Raw genomic sequence first — 19,394 nt, 5'->3', positions numbered from 1 at the left:
GCCCACAGCAGAGTCTCAGGGAATCTGCAGTAATGGAAGCTTTAGGATACTTATTTATTTTTTTAGAAGCAGGATGAGAAAGAGCAGTGGGCCCTGAGCCCAGAGCTTAGGAAGGTCTGTCTGCATCTGGCCGCCTGACAGCAGCTCGAGGTGGGAGCATCCCAGGGATCCAGGCCCCACAGCCCTTTCTGCTCTCAGCTTAAAGATAAGCAACCTTATATGGCTTGTCTCTCGAGAGCTATTGGAAGCAAAGCTGCCGATTACAGGCTAAATCTCCAAGCGTCCCTACAGAAATCTCTCCTCCTAAACCCAAACACCTGTTTCCAGGGAGGCCTCTTGACCAGACTCACCTGTGACCCTGATTAGTGACCCGCTGACGACAATAGGCTGACCTCGCAGGGCACTTATCACCTGGTGCCTGGGGTCCCGAGTTCTCCGGTGCATTAGCTCGTTTAATCCTCACCTGGACGCAGTCACATGGCCCCTTCAGGAGCCCAGGGGCAGAGTGGGGCTGGGCAGGGACAACTCCCCTGGGGCCCCAGCGCTGGCCCCTGACCAAGCCGAGCACTGGCTATGTAGGTGCTTCTGACTCCTCTTCCCTGGATCTCTCCTCCAGTGGACTGGTGACTTCCCTGGAGGACTTGGAATTTTGGCTGAAGTCCTAAAGCTAGCAGTATTGGACCCCAATCATTCTAAAGAGAGTGCGGGAAACACCCATGGGAGCCAGTGATCATCACCCCCATGGGAGAGAAGAAGGACGTGTGTAAGGAGACTCCCAGGAGGGGATTTGCAACAGGAGACACTCCAGCCCAGAGCAAGTGAGGGGGCTGTGAGAGACCCGGGGACTGTGAGACACCCAGGGGGCTGTGAGAGACCAGGGAGGACTGTGAGACACCCTGGGGGGCTGGGAGAGACCAGGGAGGACTGTGAGAGACTGGGGGGATTGTGAGACACCCTGGGGGGCTGTGAGAGACCCAGGGGACTGTCAGAGACCAGGGAGGGCTGTGAGAGACCAGGGTGGGGGGGCCTGTGAGAGACCCGGGGGTGCTGAGAGAGACCCGGGGGGCTGTGAGAGACCTGAGGGGACTGAGAGAAACCCAAGGACTACCCCCCTCTCCACCAGCAATGCCTCCCATCTATAAACCTCAGAGCCTTGTCCCATGCCAACCCACCCACCCTGTGTGCTATTCATGTCCGTGTTCACCTCCTCCACCAGTCAGGGGTGTCCTGAGAACAAAATCTGATTCATTTCTCTCCTATTTAACCAGGGCCCTGCACTTAGTAGGTGCTTTATAGATTTTATTGCACAAAGGAGTGAATAATTAGAAGATGGGTATTTCTGTTTTCATTTTAAAAGCTAGATAAATGAGTTTTCTTTTTAAAGAAATACATCAGTGTCACATAAACTGCTCTTTCAGAAGGTACTGCAGTATGTTGAAGCCAATAGTAATGGATATTAAGATGTGTTTATTGTGATAAACTGGGACCTCCCTGGTGACTCAGTGGTAAAGAATCTGCCTACAATGCAGGAGATTCGGGTTCGATCCCTGGGTCGGGAAGAACCCCTGGAGAAGGAAATGACAACCCACTCCAGTATTCTCGCCTGGGAAATCCCATGAACAGAGGAGCCTGGTGGGCTACAGTCCATGAGTCAGCTTGCGACTCTTTATAGAGACTGACAACAACAACATTGTGATAAACTACAGGTCCACAGAAGCTCCTCCCTCTTTTATGCCAGGTGACAGCATATGAAGATGCAGGAATTTCCCTCTAGCAAATGCCCCTCTGTAAAGTTCACACTCCCCTTCAGAGAGGTAGCACCTCTGACAAATGCATCTGGACAGCTGACTCCAGAGATAAAGCTCTGTAATGGGCCCAGGAGACTCGGGACCACTGATGGGAGTTTCAACAATCCATCCCCTCCTTAACTGTGAGGGCTGTTCATTCTTATCAGGAATAAGCCTCAACATCCAGGATTCAGTGCAAGCTAGGCTCCCCAGGAAACCCTGGAGCTGGGAAATCAGGAAGGGCTGTGATGAGTGGGCTTTCTGGGACCCACCGTGCAAATGGAAAAAGGCCGTGGGAACGGCCCCCAGTCTCAGGACCTTGAAATGCAGGTTTCAGAAATCTCCATCTCCCCAGAGCCTGCCCCTCCCATGGTCTTCCTCAGCACAGTAAATGACAACTCGGTCCTTCCAGCAGTCCAGCCGCATCCACCCCAACACCAAACATCCTGCAGCTCTTCACTGAACTATTACAGGCGCCTCTTCAGTGGCCCTGCTTCCACTGCTGCTCTCGTACAGTCAATCCCCCACCACAGCCAGGGGGAGCTGCCATCAAGTCCTCTATCCAAACCCCTTCTGTTCTACCTCATCAGACTATAATCCGAATGTATCATGTATCATCTAGGTTTTCCCAGGGCTTTCCCAGAGATTTGAAAGTCCAGCTTCCTCGCAGGCCAAGGCACCTTCCTAATGCAAGTTTCTCAGAGCCTTGGCCTCGATCTGTTCTCTCATCACTCCTGGTGAGTCAATGGGGCAGGGTTATTAGAGTCCAACTTGACAAGTGAGGAAAACTGAGGCACGGCCAAGGTAAGTGATTCACCTTTCTTCAAAGGGCTCATTACCGAGGGGGTGATTACAGGTGGTTACAGTGTGGGCCTGTGCCAGAAATCTGGGCTGGGTCCTGGCTTGGCCGCTTTCAAGGTGAGAAATCACTAACCTCTGTGTGCCTTGGTGTTTCCATCTGTAAAATGGGTAATGAGCATAATTGGCCCTCGACTTTTTATGAACATGAGGAAACGCAGGCATCACCATGGGGAAGAGCCTGACTCTGGGACTTGGACTAGACAGTGGATCAACCCACTAGACAACTGGTCAACCCACCAGCCCCTCTACTTGCTCCAAGACCTTGGACACATCACCAACTACCATCTGCTGATGGAGATGATGGCATCACACACACAGTCTCTCTCTCTCTCTCTCTCTCCCCTGTCTCAGGGACTGAGCTCCTGACCCAGATGGTCTGTGCCAACTCTGGGTAGTTACTATCAGAGTTGAATTGTTGGCCACCCAGTTGGAGAATTGGTGACTCGTGTTTCCGAAACACATCACACATAGGAAGTGAAATCAACAGGCATTCGATTACATGATAGAAATGAGGAAGAGGATATTTCTGACTTAGACAAACAGATGGGTGAAGGTGCCATTCTCTGAGAAGACAGACATAAGAGGGGAGCATGAATGGGACGGGGAAAGGCGATCACGGGTGGCATCTCACACTGAGCCTGAGATACATTTGGAACATGTCAGAAAGCCGAACAAACTGTACCTAACTAGGTCTGGAACCCAGAGAGGCATGAGCTATTGAGGCCACCTGCCTAGAGATGGTAAATGAAGTGAAAGGATCTTTAATTATGGATAGGGAAACTGAGGCCAGACCAGGAAAGAGGTCTGGCAAGGTTCACACTACGAGTAATAGGTTTGTTGTTGTTTAGTCACTCAGTCGGGTCCGACTCCTTTGCGACCCCATGCCCTCCAGGCTCCTCTATCCATGGGATTCTCCAGGCAAGAATACTGAAGTAGGTTGCCATTTCCTCCTCCAGGGAATCTTCCCAAATCAGGGATCAAACCTGAGTCTCCTATACTGGCAGGCAGATTCTTTACCACTAAACCACCTGGGAAGCCCTAACGGGTAGGTTAGGGGCACAGTATCTTTGTATTGATAGGCTGAATGAAGACCCTCCAAAGATGCTCACATCCTAATCCCTAGAATTTGTCAATATTTCCGTACAGGGTGAAAAAGGACTTTGCAGGTGTGATCAAGCTAAGGATCTTAGCTGGGGAGATGATCCTGGATTATCTGGGTGGGTCCAGTGTAATCCCTGACTCCTTATAAAAGGGAGAAGGCCAAGTGAGAAGGGCTGCAGAGGTTAGACTGATGCCGCCAAGAGATGCAGACAGCCTCTAGAAGCTGCAAGAGGCAAGAAAGAGATTCTCCATAGAGCCTTCTGGAGGAACCCGCCCGGAGACACCTGGATTTTAGCCCCACAAGACTCATTTCCAGTTTCTGCCCTCCAGAACTATAGGAGAGTAAATGTGTGTTGCTTTAAGCCACTAAAGTTGTGGTAATTAACTACAGCTGCCTCGGAACACTAATACCATTGAACTTATCCCTTACCATTGAGAGCATGAACTTGGCTCTCCTGGGGATTCTTCTGGCCAGAAGTAATACTGCTCTGAGGACATTTACTGTTCCCTTAACAAGAGTTTCTGGGGCTGATTCAGCAGCTCAGGCTGTTTCCCTCTTTCTCATTCTTCAGGATAGTAAAGTCTCTGCCCAGAATCAAAATAGGGCTGTTGTGGGACTGCCCCCATGATCCAGTGGTAAAGAATCCACCTTCCAATGCAGGGGATGAGGTTCAATTCCTGGCTGGGGAGCTAATATCCCACCTGCAGCAGAGCAACTAAGCCCACACACCCCAACTCGAGAGCCTGTGCACCCCAATGAGAAGCCCTGGCGCTGCAACTCGAGAAAGTCCACGCACCAGGGCAAAGACCCAACACAGCCAAAAAAAAAAAGGAATGTAGCGGGCTTCCTCATGAGGGAAATGGAAATAAAAAACCACAATGAGATGTCACTTCAAACCCACTAGGGTGGCGATAATAATAATACTTTTTAAAAACAAAAAAAAACGAAAATAGGGACTTCTCTGGCAGTTCCATGGCTAAGATTACAAAATCCCAGTGCAGGGGATCAGGTTCAATCTCTGGTCAGAGAACTAGATCCCACATGTCACAACTAAGAGTTCAAACTCCACAACTAAAACCCTATGTGGCCAAATAAATAAATATGAAAAACTAGGACTGTCATAACCCCAAGTATCATGACCTCAAATGACAGCCCCTAAAGCAAAGAAGGGGACAGGAGGCTGGGGTCTCCACATTTTGATGACCTCTTGATTTAATGGAAAGAAAAATATTTCTGCAAAGCCCCAGGAGACTCTCTTTTCCACCTCCTTGGGCAGAACCACTCCCACGCTCCTCCTGGGATGACACTGATTGGCTTACAGCAGTGATGATCTGTTCCTTTAAACAGGAGCCACTGATGTCCAGGGGAAGGAAATGATCCTCGGAGTAATGCTCTGAGCTTACTTCCAAGGTCCTGGGAGACTAACCTCCACCCCCTGGATTCCTGCTGTGAGTCCGTGGTTCTGAGAACAGGACATAGTGGATAGAGACTGGCCACCTCACAAGAAAGTTCCTTTCCACAGGGTTACAACACCTGTCTGGTCAGAGCCCACAAAGATGCAGCTGACACTCCCCGGATCCAGTTTCCTTCCCTTATGAGCCCGATCATCCCTGTGTTTAGAGAGGATCTCCTTTTGAGGAGTTGCAACATCTATTCCATTGCAGTTGGAGTCTCAAAGAGCTTTTGAAAGTTCAACACGCACCCCTCAAAAGTAGATTTCTATTAGAAGGAAGAGGGGGAACTGGATATTGGGAAAGTGACCAGTGGTTGCTGCCACAAACTCTTTGTACTGCTCACTTATTACATTCATTTTAGCACTGTGCGTGCTAAGTCGCTTCAGTTGTGTCCGACTCTTTGTGACCCTATGGACTATAGCTCGGCAGGCTCCTCTGTCCACGGGAGTGTCCAAGCAAGAATACTGGAGTGGGTTGCCACGCCCTCCTCCAGGAAATCTTCCTGACCCAGGGATCGAACCCGAGTCTCTTACATCTCCTGCACTGGCAGGCGGGTTCTTTACCACTAGTGCCCCTTGGGAAGCCCCCGTTTTACCTACTAGACTTTAATCCAGTAGTGCTCAGCCAAGGACGACTCTATCCTTTAAAAGACATTGACAATCTCTGGGTCATATCTGATTATCACAGCTTGAGAGATGTTGCTATCAAAGCATTTTCCTCAGCAGCTCCAAAGCACAGGGCCCAGCCCCTCCCCACCAGGTTCAGTGATGAGGCTCCCTGCAAAGCAGCTCACGTCTTCCCTCTAAAAATCTCCTCCCAGGGAAGAAGGCCTGGCTTCCTGCTCTGAAATGCACTGTGTGACTAGGACTCAGCCAGTGGGTAACCCCAAGAGCAATGGCTGTTTGAGGGTTGCCTACATCCAGGCTGAGGCAGACAGTCTATGGCCTTTGGTTCAAGACAAAGTTTGTGGACCCTGGGGGTGTGGTCCCTGTCCAGAGAAAACAAACGAGCCCTCAACCCACTTACTGTCTAAACAGAGGAAAGCCAGAGGCCCTATGGCCTGGCTTGTGATTCCTTAGGAGCCTGAGTGAATGCAGCTGTGCTCAGGCCATACCAATTCCTTATCCACAGGGGAAACTTTTACAAGGCTGATAGTGAGAAATGAGATTCATGTGGACCAACAGCCCTGGATTTTCAGTCCAGTTTTGCAGACTCCCGGGTAGTCTCTCAGGGCCTATAACAAACCATTTCCAATTCTGATTCAATGAACATTCGTGGTGCACTGTCCATGACCCAGACATTGTGCGTGTTTTTATCCTTGTTAATCTCACCTAGTTCACACGCCAACCTGCAGTGTCCTCAGTATCATCCCCATTTTCAAGATAAGGAAAGTGAGGCCCAGGGAGGTCAGCTAAGGCATTGCCAACCAGTGGGATCAGGGTTCAGGTGGGTTAGAACCTCAGTCCTGGGGCTGCTCTGCTTTTATTAAACACCACCACCATTAATCATCTCACAAGTGCATTTTCTGAAAGGTGATTGGAAAAAGAAGTGTGCTATCAAGAGAGACTAAATTGAATTGCCCGTATGGTCAAATGGACCCTGCTTTTCCCCTTCAGAAAACTATCGACCCACAAGCTCTGCCTTATCCACAGAGACCTGCAGCTGTGCTCATGCTAATACTGCAGTGCTCATGTTAACACTTAGCTAGGGCTTCCCTGGTCAGGGGGTTAAGAATCCGCCAGCCAGGGCAGGAGACACAGGTTTGATCCCTAGTCCGAGAGGATCCCACAGGCCCTGGAGTAACTAAGCCCGTGCACCACAACGATTGAGCCTGTGCTCTAGAGCTCGGAAGCCATAATTACTGAGGTCCTCGTGACCTAGAGCCCGTGGCCCGCAACAAGAGAAGCCACCACAGTGAACAGCCCATGCAGTACAACTAGGGAACAGCCCCTCCTCACCACAGCAACAGAAAAGCCCACACTGCAACAAAGACCCAGCACAGCCAAAGAGAAATAAAAAAATTATTTTAATAAATGCTATGCAGGGACCAAACCTGTTTGGTGTCTATTTCATCACATAGGAAAATTCACGTGTTCTACCGCTCACATCCACTTACAAAAGCGAACTCGTGGTGGACAGTTAAGCAGCTGGACAAATCGTCACGGGTATCTGTATTCTTAAACAGTGTTCTAACTGGAAGCTGCCCCTCTGTCTTTCACTGATAAGAAGTTTGATTAAATCTCATTGGCCTCCAGCCCTCAGGAGGCTGCAATTATTCCTGTTTATAATTTTCCACCTCCCAAACTAACCCTCTATTCCTGAACACGCATTTTTAGGCATCAGGCAGTAGTATAAATTACACTATACAATTATTTGTAATTAAGGGAGAAAATGTGTACCGTGCTGCAAAGATGAGCCCTGTTTGGCTGTAGTTAATCATGTCTGTGCCAGAGCACTGGCCCAGGGAGGCAGCATGAAACACGATTAACTTTCATCTGACTTAATGGAGGTTTATGTTGCTGTTTTTCATAATCGTAATATCTTGAGACATATAAACAGTTTTTCTCCAATGTAATTGCATTTCTACCAAAAAGACAGCTTGGGTTTAACTGAGAGTTTGGGCATATGCTATGGCTGATACTAGAATTTTGTTATAAAACCCGGGCAGGACTGTCCCCGTTCAGGAGCTGAAAAACTCATCACAACCCCCAGCGGGAGACCCTGCAGCCTCTTCTGTTCTCCTGGAAACATGTTCAGGCCCAATTCTGCGAACCATTAAAGCCCCATGCTCGAGTTCTATGCCCTTGTGCTCCGGAGCCCCCAAATGCATCCCAGGCCATATTTTTTCCTACTTTCAACATTTCTCCTTCATACGTCAATTTGTTTGAGACACATTAAAAGCTCAACTTTTACAACCCTCATAAAATCCCATCTGATCCAAGCTCAGACCCACACTTAGCCAGAAAGTGCTCAGACAAAAATGGCTCAGATTGTATTTCAGCCTCCTGATGGAAAGATACACATGCAGCACGGGGTGTAAGTCAGGTTTTCTCCACAAAAATGCCTCCAAGAAGGACACAGAGGAAGAAATGAGGCTTATACACATCGAGGGAAAGGTCCCCTCGAGGTTAAACCAACAAGGAGGTGGGGAGTGGTATGTGGAGCCTGAAAAGCCCAATTATCCAGCCAGGATCAGGACGATCACAGAGAGAAGCCATCGGGTGAGCAGGGACACAGAGGAGAAAGGCCATCCTAGAGAACGGGGCTGAAGACAGCAGGGCCTGTAGAATCAGGAGCTGGGAGGTTCTGAGAATTATCCTGAGCCCCCACCCAGGTCCCTGCCCAGTCATGGCTGAGCAACTTCCCAGGCTGGGGGGCATCTGAGCCCCTGAGGCCCCTCATGTTCCCCAGGAGGAACCTGCGCTCCCAAATGGGGCCAGGAGTCCCCACCTGCCTGCAGGGAACCTGGGAAACTTAGGCCGAGGCCTTGGACCCAGAGAACTGTGAAGTGAGCTACGGGGAAGAAACATGAGCGGAGGACACTCTGCAGATCCTCCGATCCCGTGAGTGTCTGAGCTGGTGAGTTAAGTCCTGACCTCAGGCCTGATCCACAGCATCTGCCTGCAGTGGACACACATATGTGCTTACACGTGAGAATATACATACACACAAGTACATGCCTACACACGCAAACACACACATGGACATGAGCATACACACACAGGAACATATGGCATCACTCAAAAAAGAAATCTTCCCCTCCTCCCTAAGAAAAGAAAAGAAGCAAAACACAGACATCACCATGTTTGGTCTTTGAATGACAACAGTGGAAAAAGTCATCAAGTGACACCAGCTCAGCCCAACCCAGGGCCCCCACTACTACTGTGCGTCTATTTGCCCTGCCTCCATCCTCAGGTTTCCTGGACAGAGAGAAAGCGACAGGGCGGAAAACTGTGGGCAGGGCTCAGCCTGAGGAAGGAGCCTGAGGCCTGAAGGCAGGGAGCGTGCAGAAACAAAAAAAGGAAATTCTATGAGAACTATCTGACTCCTTTAGGGAGGACGACATCAGGGTAGTGTGTATCCCAGAAGAGGAAGAGGGGGAGAAAGGAGCAGAGAGTTTGTTTAAAGAAATAATAGCTAAGAACTTCCCAAACCTCGTAAAAGAACTGGATACATACGTCCTTGAAGCTAAGAGAACGCCTAATTACCTCAGTGCGAAAAGATCTTAAACACACATGATATTAAAATGGTAAAAGCCAATGACAAAGAATTTTAAGACTGCCCTGGTGGCACAGTGGATAAGAATCTGCCTGCCGATGCAGGGGACATGTTCAATCCCTGATCCTGGAAGATCCCATATGGCCACAGGCACCTAAGCCCATGCGCCACAACTGCTGAGCCCGCTCTGCAACTACTGAAGCCTGCACGCCTAGAGTCTACGCTCTACAAAAAGAGACGCCACAGCAAAAAGAAGGCCACGCACCGCAACAGAGTAGCCCCCGCGTGCCACAACGAGAGAGAGCCCCACACAAAGCAACAAGGACCAAGCGCGGCCAAAATAATAATAATTTCAAAGGTAGCCAGGGAAAAAGGAATGGTAACCTACCAAAACAACAACAAAAACCCTTATTTTTGTTGTTATTAGCAGGATTTCACCAGAAACTCTACGGGCCAGGAGGAAGTGGAATGACATTCTCAAAAGACTGCAAGGTAAAAACTGTCACCCAAGAATTCTCTATCCAGCAAAGTTATCATTCAGACGTGAAGGAGAAATACTTTCCCAGACAAATCATAATCATCCTAAATGTAAATGGATTGAATTCACCAATCAAAAGACAAAGAATGCTGGATGAATAAAAAAACACAAGATCCAACTAAATGCTGCCTCCTAGAGACTCATATCAGTTCTAAAAACAAATATAGGTTCAAAGTGAAGGGATGGAAAATGCTACTTAAAGCAAATAGCATCCAGAAGAAAGTGCGTGCAGCCATACTTACCTCAGACAAAATAGACTTCAAGCCAAAAAAGGTAACAAGAGACAAAAATAGAGAGTATACAAAGGGAACAATTCATCAAGAAGACATAATGGTTATTAATATATATATACCTAATGGAGGTGCATCAACTTATATAAAATAGTTATTATCAGATCTAAAGGGAGAAACTGACAGAAATACAAGAGGACTTTAAAACCTACCTCACTTACATCAGTGGATAGATCATTCAGATAGAAAGTTAACAAGGAAAACAATGTCCTTAAGTGAAATACTAGACCAGATGGATTTGATACATTTGTATAGAACATTCCATCCAAATACAAAAAAATACACATTCTTCCTAAGTGCACACAGAACTTTCTCAATGACAGATCATATATTGGAACACAAAACAAATCTCAATAGATTAAGAAGGTTGACATCATATCAAGAATCTTTTCTAAATGCAATGGTATGAAACTAGAAATCAACTCCAAGAGGAAAGCTGGAAAAAATCACAGATCTGTGAAGACTGAATATCATGCTATTGAACAAGCTATTGGGTGAACTAAGAAATCAAAGGAGAAATTGAAAATTACTCAAAGAAAAATGAAAATACAACATACAAAATCTACAGGATACAGCAAAAGTGGTACTAAGAGGGAAGTTTCTAGCAATACAGGAGTACCTAGAGAAACAAGAAAAATCTTGAACAATCTAACCTTATATCTAAAAGAGCTAGAAAAAGAAAAAGAAAGAAATCCCAAAGTCATTAAGAGGAAGGAAATAATAAAGATCAGAGTAGAAATAAATGGAATAGAGACTAAAAAGACAATAAGAAGGATCAATGAAACCAAGAGCTCGTTCTCTGAGAAGATAAAATTTACAAACCCTTAGCTAAACTTGCTAAGAAACAAGAGAGAAGTGAAAGTGAAAGCGAAGTTGCTCAGTCATGTCCGACTCTTTGCGACCCCGTGGACTGTAGCCTACCAGGCTTCTCCATCCATGGGATTCTCCAGGCAAGAATACTGGAGTGGGTTACCATTTCCAAACTCACTAAGAAACAAGAGAGAATGCTCTGATAAATAAAATCATACATGCAAGATAAGGAACAAAAACAGATACCACAGAAACACAATGTATTTTAAGAGAATACCATGAACAGCTATATACTAACAAGTTGAACAACCTAGAATAAATGGACAAGTTCCTAGAATCATACAACCTTCTATGACTCAATCATGAAATAATAGAAAACCTGACTAGACTGGATCACTAATACAGAGATTGAAACAGTAAAAGCAAACAAACAAAGAAATAAAAACTCCCCCCAAAATAAAAATACAGAACTAGATGCTTCACAGGTGAATTCTACCAAACATTCAAAAAGATTTAATACCTACCTTCTCATATTGCTGCAAATAAATGAAGAGGAAGGAATGCTTTCTAACTCATTTTATGAGGCCAACATCACGCTGCTTCTGAAACCAAACAAAAAGAACATGCAAAAAAGAAAATTATAGGCCAATATCTCTGATTCGCATAGATGCAAAAACCCTTAACAAAATACTAGCAAACCAAATACAACAATACACTAAAAGAATCATATACCACAATAAAATGGGATTTATTCCAGAGATTTAATGATGGTTTAACATCCACTAATCAATCAATGTGATACAAAACAGTTTTTTAAAATGAAGGATAAAAACCATATAGTCATCTCAATAGATGCATAAAAGCATTTGGCAAGATTCAACACCCATTTATGATAAAACCTCTCAATAATGTAGGTACAAAAGGAATGTATTCCAACATAATGAAGGACATATATGACAAACCCACAGCTAACATCATACTTAATGGTGAAAAACTGAAAACTACCCCTTTCAAATCAGGAACAAGACAAAGTTGTTCATTTACATGATACTAATCCAAGATGGTATAGTATTGGAAGTCCTAGTAAGAGCAACTGGGCACTAAAAAGAAATAAAGACATCCAAATTAGAAAGGAAAAAGTGAAACTGTCACTCTTTACAGACAACATGATTTTATATATAGAAAACACCAAAGACTCCACCAAAGGAAAAAAAAAAAAAAAACTACTGTAAATAATAAATGAGGACAGTGAAGAATGAAGATTAAAACATGCAGAAATCTGTTGCTTTTCTATACACTAGTAATTAACTATGAGAAAGATAAATTAAGAAAACAATCCCATTTACAATCACAACAAAAATAAAACACCTAGGAATAGATTTAACCAAGGAGGTGAAAGATCTGTACATTGAAAACTTTAAGACATTTTTGAAGGAAACTGAAGATGACACAAATCAGAGGAAAGATATCCCAAGCCCATGGATTGGAAGAGATAATATTGTGAAAATGTGCATATTACGTAAAGCAATCTACAGATTCAGTGCAATTCCTACCAAAATCCCAAGGTCATTTTTCATAGAAATAGAACAACAACAAAAAAAATTCTAAAATTTGTATGGCACCATAAGACCCCAAATAGCCAAAGCAATCCTGAGAAAAAAAAAAGAGCAAAGCTGGAGGTATCATACTTCTGCTTTCAAATGGTATTCAGTTCAGTCACTCAATCGTGTCCAGCTCTTTGCGACCCCATGGACTGCAGCACACCAGGCTTCCCTGCCCATCACCGTTAGTCTAACTGTATGAGTCACAGTAATGAAAACAACATGGTAAGGGCTTCCCTGGTGAGTCAGTGGTTAAGAAACCACCTTTGATGCAAGAGACACCAGTTTGACCCCTGGTCCGGGAAGATCTGACATGCCAGACAGCAACTAAGCCCATGTGCCACAGTACTGAGCCCACGTGCCACAGGTACTGACGCCCACGCCTCTAGAGCCCATCCTGCCCAACAAGAGAAGCCACCGCAATGAGTCCACGCACCGCAATTAGAGAAATCCTGTGTACAGCAACACAGACCCGCCACAGGTAATAAATGAATCAATTAAAAAAAACACAGCATGGTACTAGTAGAGAAACAGTTACATAGAGCAATGGAATTGAATTAAGAGCCCAGAAATAGACTCACACACATATGGACAATTAATTTGCAAGAAAGGAGTGAAGAACGATGGAGAACGGACAGTCTCTTCAACACATGATGTTTCGAGAAGCAGGCAGCTACGTTCGAAAAGGCAAAATGAGCACTACCATACACACAAGTCAGTTCAAAATGGTTTAGGCTTGAAGATAAGACGTGAAGCCATTAAACTCCTAGAAGAAAACGTAGGTAGTATGCTCTTGGACATAAGTCTTAATGATATCTTTCCAGACATGTCTCCTCAGGCAAGGAAAACAAAAGCAAAATGGATCAAGCTATAAACTTCTGCACAGGAAAGGAAACCATCAGAAAAAGGAAAGACAACTTACTGAATGGGAGAAGATGCTTATAAATGGTATATCCAATGAGGGGTTAACATCCAAAATATATAAAGAACTCATACAAGTCAACAACAACAAAAAACAAACAACCCAATTTAAACACAGGCAGAAAGGCTGAATAGACACATTTCCAAAGAAGACAGACAGATGGCCAACAGGCACAGGAAAACATGCACAGCATCACGCGTCATCAGGGAAATGCAAATCAAAACCACAATGAGACATCACCTCATGCCTATAGAAGAGCTGCTATCAAAAAGGCAAGAAATAACACACGTTGGTGAGGTTGTGGAGAAAATGAAGCTGTCATACACTGCCGGTGGGAATGTAAGTTGGTGCAGCCACTGTGGAAAACAATATGGAGGTTCCTCAAAAAATTAAGAATAGAACTACTATTTGCTGCTGCTGCTCACTCGCTAAGTTGTATCTGACTCTTTGTGACCTCAAGGACTGCAGCACGCCAGGCTTCCCTGTCCTTCACTACCTTCTGGAGTTTGCTCAAACTCATGTCCAGCTATCCCACTTCTGGGTGTTTATCCAAAGAATACAACAATACTAATTTGAAAAGGTATAGCCACCTCTATGTTCATCACGGCATTATTTACAATAGCCAAGATATGGAAGCAAGCTAAGTGCCCATCAATAGATGAATGGATAAAGAAGAATATGAAATGTATACAATAGAATACTACTCAGACTTTTTAAAAAAGATAAAATCTTGCCATTTTCTACAACATGGATGGACTTTGAGGGCATCATGGTAGTTGAAGTAAGTCAGGGTAAGACAAATATTGTGTGATTTCACTCATATATGGGATATTTAAAAAATAAAAAAACAAAATGAATAACCAAATCAAAAACAAACACATGGATACAGAGAATAGTGATTACCAGAGAGGAAGGGATTGGGGGAGGATGAAATGGGTAAAGGAGATCAACTGTATGGTGATGGATGGAACCTAAATTTTTGATGGTCAGCACATTTGTGGCTCAGCTGGTAAAGAATTCACCTGCAATGCGGGAGACCTGGGTTCCATCCCTGGGTTGGGAAGATCCCCTAAAGAAGGGAATGGCTACCCACTCCAGTATTCTGGCCTGGAGAATTCATGGGGTTGCAAAGAGTCAGACACAACTGAGCGACTCTCACTTTCACTTTTTCATGTTGTAGGATATACAGAAGTAGAAATATAATACTGTACACATGAAACTCATATCATGTTATAATCCAATGTTACAGCAATAAAAAAACAAAATGAAAAAGGCCAAGACCTGTTAAGCTTTCAAACTTACTGGCTGAGTGATGAATTGACTAGTAAAAGCCTAGGTTAGTGGATGAATGTATGTTATGTATTTGTGTGTGTTTGTCCAAATAAGCCTTTGTATGTCTGCCCAGAATGTGGTTCACATCCAATGATGTTGCAGATCCAATTCATGTATTTATCAGTTCAGTTCAGTTCAGTTGCTCAGTCGTGTCTGACTCTTTGCACCCCCATGGCCTGCAGCACACCAGGCTTCCCTGTCCATCACCAATTCCCAGAGCTCGCTCAAACTCATGTCCATCAAGTCAGTGATGCCATCCAGCCATCTCATCCTCTGTAGACCCCTTCTCCTTCTGCCTTCAATCTATCCCAGCATTGGGGTCTTTTCTAAGGAGTCAGTTCTTCTCATCAGGTAGCCAAAGTTTTGTAGTTTCAGCTTCAGTATCGATCCTTTCAATGAATATTCAGGACTGATTTCCTTTAGGATTGACTGATTTGATCTCCTTGAAGCCCAAGAAATTCTCAAGAGTCTTCTCCAACACCACAGTTCAAAAGCATCAATTCTTCAGTGCTCAGCTTTCTTTATAGTCCAACTCTCACATCCATACATGACTACTGGAAAAACCATAGGTTTGACTAGACAGATCTTTGTTGGCAAAGTAATGTCTCTACTTTTTAATATGCTGTCTAGGTTGGTCATAGCTTTTCTTCCAAGGAGCAACTGTCTTTTAATTTCATGGCTGCAGTCACCATCTGCAGTGATTTTGGAGCCCAAGAAAATAAAGTCTGTCACTGTTTCCATTGTTTCCCTGTCTATTTGCCATGAAGTGATGAGACTGGATGTCATGATTTTAGTTTTTTGAATGTTAAGTTTTAAGCCAACTTTTTCACTCTTTTCTTTCACTTTCATCGAGAAGCTTTTTAGTTCCTCTTCACTCTGCCATAACGTGTCATCTGCATATCTGAGGTTATTGATATTTCTCCCGGCAATCTTGATTCCAGCTTGTGCTTCATCCAGCCCAGCATTTCACATAATGTACTGTGCATGTAAGTTAAATAAGCAGGGTGACAATATACAGCCTTGATGTACTCCTTTCCCAATTTGGAACCAGTCCATTGTTCCATGTCCTGTTCTAACTGTTCTAACATGAATTTATATGTGTATATACGTCCGGTTCTAACATGTATTTATAAAGGCAAATAAATAACAAGGACTTCCACTGATATACAGAGGTCACTCGCCTTAATCTGAGGATAACTCTTCTCTCCACTGAAAATGTAAGCTCATTACAAGGATGGACTAAATGGGGAGTATTCCCAGCCCATCCTGTCCAAGGACAGACATTACCTGTTCTTAGACCTCATTTCCCAGAGAAGCAGGGACTTCTTTCCACCCAGAGACCACTCCGTCTTGGATGTTTCATGCTCTCTTGCTGACTTTGAAACACAAGTCCACATCCCTCAGTGGCCCTGCCTGCTGACCCACAGCTTCATCTTATGAAAACCCTGGCCCATAGCTTTGCCTATCATGTCCCTGCTTGTGACTCAGCTGCATTCTATCCCAGCCCTAGAATCGCTTTATGAGCGGCTCCCACGTGTGCGAGTTGATTGGCTGGGCCATTCCCCTGGGGACCAAGAAAAGTACCCAAGTGGTGTTTGGCCACGTGGAAGCCAGATGTGTTAGGGTGGCCAACAGCCTTCCTCATTGGCTCCCAGTAAGTGCCTCGCGGGTGACCTGACCCACTTTGGTGGCCGCAGGAAGGGAGCTTTTTGGCTAAAAGGTTGCACAGAAGTTCAGGAGAGGTTCATGCTCTGGTGAAAATCAGATCAGCCAAAAAGCTGTGTGTATCCTGCGTTAGAGGTGGAGACTGTCCAGAAGACACCAAACCTCTGAGTGCAGTGCATCTGGCTGTTTCAGAGCACAGGGAACCCTTGTCAGGTGGGGATTCTGAGTGCCTTGGAGTCCTGACTATTTGAACAGGAATCGGGATTTGTTCAGCTGCAAGGCAGTAAATAATTAACAGTGGTTTAAGCCAGTGCTTTCCAAATTTTAATGTGCAGACAAATCTCTTGGGTTCCTTGTTAAACAGCTGCTTCTAATTGATTAGGTCTGGGTTCGTGGCTGTAAGAGCCTCCCAGGAGAAGCCCAAGCTTCGAGTCCAGAGACCACACTCTGAGTAGCAAGGGGTTGCACACTACAATCACCTGGGGAGCTTTAAAAACCCACCAATGCCTGAGTCCTAACCTCAGAAATTATGACTACTATGGAGTACAGCATTGACATCCATGTATTTAAATTCTCCCCAAGTGCTTCTAATATGTAGCCAAGATTGAGAACTGCTTGCTTAAGCAAGACAGACATTTAATTATCTCACATAAAAATAAGTACAGAGAGAGGCATTCCTGAGGTTGGATTTGGAAGTACAATGTTGTAATTAAGGAGCTCAAATATCCTTATCTGTTCTCAAACTTGATGCCTAATGGTTTCAAGATGGCTGCACAGTTCCAGACATCACATCCTAACACAGAGGAGAAATGAACAGTAGACTCTTTGCTGTCTCTCTCTTAAGCAGGGATTAAAATCTCTCATAGAACCCAGCAGCCCCACCCATGCCCCCTTAGACATCTCATTATGTTTTGTTTTGTTTTTTATTCCCAGAGAGGGTTCTAATAAGGTTGCCAGATTTAGCAAATAAACATAGTCTGTCCTGAATTTAAATTGTGACATACTTATAGTAAAAAACTATTCATTGCTTATCTGAAATTCAAATATCAATATAGCAGGACACCCAGTATTTTACCTGGCTCTAAGCACGCACCCAACCATTAACCAATCACTGACAAAAGGAAATAGGAGTATCCCACTTAGCTGAGCCTCCAGCACCCCCAAGTGACCCATCCCTACATCTTTTTCTCAGCCTGAGCACTTCTCTCTCTTTGGTCAGATCTGGGTCAATTGCTGGCCTTAGTGGAATGGAATGTGCTGACTGGCTCTGCTTGGGTCACATACTCCACCCTTCACAAGGGAATAGGGAGAAGCCCTCAAAGCACAGTTGGGAGTGCCGTCAGCAGGAGAAGGGTGAACTAACCCTGTCTTTTACTTTCTATATTCTGGGGCCTTGCTAACCCTGGAGGGACTGCCCCTCCCAGGGATGGCCAATTCCTAGAGATAATAAACAGCTTGCCTGTGAGTGTACTTTTCAGCTACATGACGACCAGTACAGAGCCTACATCCCAACCATTTTTTCAGGCCTTCACATTCTAAGCCACTATCCACCTGCCCTCGTCACCCCAGGGACAGCATCAAACAACCTGAGACAGCTCCTTTGCCCCCAGACCCGCTTGCCAATCCAAAGCCTGCTTGCCCTGCTGCTTCTACTCCTTCCCACGGAAACCACAGGCCCCTGTCCACAGCGCCCCTCTTTGTCTGCCTCTGCCCCACTGGGCACTTCCCACTGCGGCCCCCAGTGGGTGGCAAGCAGGCAAGGAGGGCCTTACTGAGAAGGTGACATCTGAGGAGAGACCTGAAGGAGGGAAAGGAGAGAGCCGCTCAGATAACTGCGAGAAGAGCAGTCCAGGCACAGGGAACAGCAAGTGCAAAGGCCCTGAGGTCAGGCGGGGTTTTAACTGGCTCACCTTGGCTGTTGGACGGAGCAAAGGATTTCAAGGGAGAAAAGCGACAGTGGTCATCTGGGCAGGACTCTGCTCTTCCCAGCACCCACCGCCCGGTCCTACAGTCAAAGAGTTGGGGAGAGTCATCACATTAGAAAAAGAATACATGCAATCATTTCAAAGAGAAAAAAATTGCTAAATATGACACAAAGGGAGGGAGGGATGTCAGACAGCAAAGGTGGGAGAGGCTGCCACAGATGGGCAATCTAGAAAGATTGAGCAAGGCCACGGTGAGGATTTTATTCTATTTAGATACTTATTTTTTACTTATTTAGATTTTGATATACTTATTTTATTCTAAATGAGTGAAAACAGGGGTAGAGACTTCAAAGGGGAAGGGACGCGAGCTCTCATGGTTTCCACCAGGATCCCTGGCTGCATGTGAAGAGCGAGCTACAGGGACAAGGGTGGAAGCAGGGAGACCACATATGAAGCTGGTGTCATTGACAGGCAGGAGCTAATAAAGTCTGGACCAGGGTGTGCAGGGCAGCTGGTGAGAAGCATCACTGTACAGACTCCATCTGTACTTGGGGGACAGGAGGTGTGGCTTGAGGCAGAGAGAAGAACAAGGGTAACACCCAGCTTTCAACTTGAACCACCAGGTTAATGGCTGAGCACCAGCTCTTCTCTCTTGAAAGGAATAAACATTTGCTGTAGGATCCGTGATTCCAATAAGCTAGTATGTGGCTCTGATTGTAATTTTGCATCCGTGACTCTTGATGAAAACCAACAGAATGTCCTGGCTTAAGAAAGTGTAATGGGGACAGTGGGGAGAGCTAAACAAAGAAAGCTATGAGAGCCTTAAAATACATTGATATTTTTTCTCTCCTTATAAAAATGGAGAAACTGAGGCCCAGTAAGGCAAAGA

General features: G+C 45.3%; 1 long non-coding RNA gene across 2 annotated transcripts; it reads left to right on the top strand.

Annotated features, from left to right (window-relative positions):
- The first annotated feature begins 17 nt into the window (after positions 1-17).
- LOC123329135 lies at positions 18-4,332 on the top strand. 2 transcript variants are annotated; one of them, XR_006544318.2, is made up of 3 exons: positions 18-150; positions 617-818; positions 3,795-4,332. It is a non-coding gene; the product is annotated as an uncharacterized LOC123329135 (long non-coding RNA). The 2 variants fall into 2 exon arrangements; XR_006544317.2 differs by lacking the exon at positions 18-150 and having other exon boundaries at positions 353-818.
- The last annotated feature ends 15,062 nt before the right edge of the window (positions 4,333-19,394 follow it).

The sequence above is a fragment of the Bubalus bubalis genome, chromosome 14 (assembly GCF_019923935.1).
Source record: "Bubalus bubalis isolate 160015118507 breed Murrah chromosome 14, NDDB_SH_1, whole genome shotgun sequence".
NCBI classification, from domain to species: domain Eukaryota; kingdom Metazoa; phylum Chordata; class Mammalia; order Artiodactyla; family Bovidae; genus Bubalus; species Bubalus bubalis.
This window is presented reverse-complemented; position numbering and strand designations above follow the sequence as displayed.